We start from the raw sequence: 4,391 nt of genomic DNA, 5'->3' as shown, positions 1-4,391 counted from the left end.
CTGCATGTTTATTCTTTGGGGGAGATCAGACCACACATTTCCCATGGTGACTTAGCTCCTGGTGGAAAGGATGTTCATTTCCAATATGCCACACCAAGTTTTCCCCAATACTTGCCATCAGATGATGGTCATAAATCTTCATAAACAAATTTGTTGGCAGATCCCATCATAACCTAGATCACTCCACATCAGTTGTGAAAAATGTAAGGTGTGACCCTGAGAATCATATTCTATTTCTGCCTCCCTGTAGCCTCATTTTTTAAAAGGTGTTACCTGTGAATCATTTTCTATTTTTGCATTCTGTAAAAATTCTGGTTCTGGTGGGGGCAGGCTCTGAGGAGACTCAGCCACCTTCTCCATCTGGCAGCTGACCATACAATCCTGTCCTATTATAATATATATATTCACATGTGCTTACTCACTCCACAGCAAATTTTCAATCTAGTGGAATGAACCTTGCACATGCCCACATTTATGCCTTGGTTTTTCACATAATGGTTAGCATGAGGTCAATCGTAGCGAATATATACACTAAAATTTAAGCAGTTCTTCTTTGTTTGATGGCTTGTGACTATCCATCATCCTCTTGATTACATTCCAAAGGATTTCAATAGGGTTCAGGTCTTTAGTCACAAAAATGATCTTTTAGCAACAATTTTTTTTTATTTTCCCAAGGGTAAAAGGAGAACGTGGACCCCAAAAGTTGTTGTCCAATTTGTCCTGAGTATACTGAAACCCCATATGTGGGGGGAACCACTGCTTGGGTACACGGCCAGGAAGGAGCGCCATTTGACTTTTTGAATGGAAAATTAGCTCCAATCGTTAGCGGACACCATGTCGAGTTTAGGCACACAGGGGCTCTCCAAACTTTTGGAGCTCCCCCCACAAATGACCCCATTTCGGAAACTAGACCCCCTAAGGAGCTTATTTAGATGCATAGTGAGCACTTTGAACCCCCAGGTGCTTCAAAAATTGATCCGTAAAGATGAAAAAGTACTTTTTTTTTTTTTTTTTTTCACAAAATGTTCTTTTAGCCTCAATTTTTTTCATTTTCACATGGGCAACAGGATAAAATGGATCCTAAAATTTGTTGGTCAATTTCTCCTGAGTACACTGATACCTCATATGTAGTCATAAACCACTGTTTGGGCGCACAGCAGGGCTCAGAAGGGAAGGAGCGCCATTTGACTTTTTGAATGGAAAATTAGCTCCAATCGTTAGCAGACACCATGTCACGTATGGAGAGCCTCTGTGTGCCTAAACATTGGAGCTCCCCTACAAGTGACCCCATTTTGGAAACTAGTCCCCCCCAAAGAACTTATCTAGATGTGTGGTGAGCACTCTGAACCCCCAAGTGCTTCACAGAAGTTTATAACGCAGAGCCGTGAAAAAAAAAAAATTGTTTTTCTTCCAACAAAAAGTGATATTTTTTAGCCCGCAATTTATTTTCACAAGGGTAACAGGAGAAATTGGACCCCAAAAGTTGCTGTCCAGTTTGTCCCAAGTACGCTGGTACCCCATATGTGGGGGAAACCACTGTTTGGGCACACGTCGGGGCTCGGAAGGGAAGTAGTGACGTTTTGAAATGCCGACTTGATGGAATGGTCTGCGGGCGTCATGTTACGTTTGCAGAGCCCCTGATGTGCCTAAACAGTAGAAATGCCCCATTTTGGAAACTATGCAAAACAGAAGCCGCGGAGGCACCATCACATGTTTCTCAATGCAAGCAATGACCAGCCAGGTCTTTCCCCGGGAAGGAACAACCACGGGAAGGGCAGTTTCCTATGAAGGAAACCACCTATGCCAAAACATGGTATCCATCCACAGACAGCTGTTTCGGGGTATTGCCCCTCATCAGTGTGGAGTATGAAACTGGCTGGTAGGAGCAATGCCTAGTAAAAGACTGTGAAAATGAGGATGAATGAACTCATGGAGATCAACATCCAACACTGCGGAGACACCATCACGTGTTTCTCAACGCAGTGATTCTAGAGCACTGCCCCCATCCCTTATGGGAAATATGCAAAACATGCAAAACAGAAGCCGCGGAGACACCATCACATGTTTCTCAACGCAAGCAATGACTAGCCAGGTCTTTCCCCGGGAAGGAACAACCACGGGAAGGGCAGTCTCCAATGAAGGAAACCACCTATGCCAAAACATGGTATCCATCCACAGACAGCTGTTTCGGGGCATATTTCCCATAAGGGATGGGGGCAGTGCTCTAGAATCACTGCGTTGAGAAACACGTGATGGTGTCTCCGCAGTGTTGGATGTTGATCTCCATGAGTTCATTCATCCTCATTTTCACACCATTTTGGAAACTAGACCACCCAAGGAACTTATCTAGATGTGTGGTGAGCACTTTGAATCCCTGAGTGCTTCACAGAAGTTTATAATGCAGAGCCATGAAAATAAAAAAAAATCATTTAACACAAATAATTTTTTATTTTCCCAAGGGTAACAGGAGAAGTTAGACCCCCAAAGTTGTTGTGCAATTTTTCCTGAGTAGGCTTAAACCACACACGTCGGGGCTCGGAAGGGAGGGAGCACTGTTTGATTGTTTTGAACACAAAGTTGGCTGGAATCAATGGTGGCGCCATGTCGATTTTGGAGACCCCATGATGTGCCTAAATAGTGGAAACCCCTGAATTCTAACTCAACCCTAACCCCAACCCACACCTAACCTTAAAGGGAACCTGTCTCCCCCTCAGGGCATTATAAAAGTCGATATTTCAGCGTTACTAGGGGCCAGAAACAGAAGAGCCACCTTCACAGAGTGCAGCCTTGGTGCTGCTGCAGGTGGCTCTTTTACTTAAAAACACCCTCGTGGGGTTACAGGTGCCTTTTGACCCCAATTCCAACCCAAAAAATAAAAATATATTTTCTTTTTCATTATTTTTCCCTACCTATGAGGGTGATAAGGGGGGAGTTTATTTGCAGATTTTTTATTTTGATCACTGCGATAGGGTTTTATCACAGTGATCAAAATGTACCTGGGGCACATCGCAGTCTCCAGCCATGGCCGATGATATTGTAGGTCGGCCATGGCTGGATTGTAATATTTCACCAAATTTCATTGGTGAAATATATTACATTTGCTCTGATTGGCTGTTTCACTTTCAACAGCCAATCAGAGCGATCATAGCCATGGGGGGGGGGGCAAAGCCACCCCCTCGGGGTGAAGTACAAGGCCTCCTGTACCTGCGGGTCAGATGACCTTAGAGTGACCCCAGTCATCTGACCCGCAGGACCGCGATCTCCCCCATGACGCCACATAGGCGGTCACAGGTCGGATTGGCACAGACTTTCAAGATGCCTACGTGGCGCAAAGGTCGGGAAGGGGTTAATAAGGTGTGTAGTAGAGGGGTAACTAGGACACTAAACTTCAGGAAGGCAAATTTCCAACGGATGAGAGATGATCTTGGTGCAATTAACTGGGACGATATCCTGAGACATAAAAATGCACAGAAAATGGGAGACGTTTATTAGCATCCTGAATAGGACCTGTGCACAATATATACCATATGGCAGTGTTCGCCAACTCCAGTCCTCAACAGGCACCAACGGTTCATGTTTTCGGGATTTCGTTAGTATGGCCCAGGTGATAATTTCAGTACCTGCACAGGCAATAAATCCATCACCTGAGCAATAATAAGGAAATCCTGAAAACATGACCTGTGGCTCTTGAGGACTGGAGTTGGGGAACCCTGCCGTATGGGAATAAACATGCTAGAAATAGGAGGAGACCACTATGGTTAAATAGAGCTGTAAGGGGCGCATTAAGTGACAAAAATAAAGCATTTAGAGAATTAAAGCAAGTACGTAGTGATGAGGCATTAAATAAATACAGAACATTAAATAAAATTCTGTAAAAAGCAAATCAAGGCAGCAAAGATTGAGACAGACTCATTGCCAGAGAAAGTAAAAATAATCCCAAAATTTTCTTTAACTACATAAATAGTAAGAAACTAAAAAATGATAGTGTTGGCCCCCTTAAAAATAGTCTGGGTGAAATAGTGGATGAGGAAAAAGCCAATATGACTTTCAACAGTATTTACACAAGAAAATCCCATGACGGAGAACATGATCAGAGATAAATATTCTCCATTCTTAACCCAGCAGGAAGTATGGCGACATCTAAAAATCACTAAAATTGACAAATCCCCGGGCCCGGATGGGATTCACCCCCGAGTACTGCAGGAATTAAGCACAGTCATAGATAAAGATTAAAATTAATGGTCTAAAGATTCCATAATAACAGGGTCTGTACCACAGGACTGAGGTATAGCAAATGTGGTGCCAATATTCAAAAAGGGGACAAAAACTGAACTTGAAAATTATAGGCCAGTGAGCTTAACCTCAACTGTGGGTAGAATCCTAGAGGGTTT

Source organism: Dendrobates tinctorius, unplaced genomic scaffold, assembly GCF_039654945.1.
Source record: "Dendrobates tinctorius isolate UK_male_01 unplaced genomic scaffold, ASM3965494v1 ptg000029l, whole genome shotgun sequence".
In the NCBI taxonomy this organism is placed as follows: Eukaryota; Metazoa; Chordata; class Amphibia; order Anura; family Dendrobatidae; genus Dendrobates; species Dendrobates tinctorius.
Note: the sequence above shows the minus strand (reverse complement) of the source record.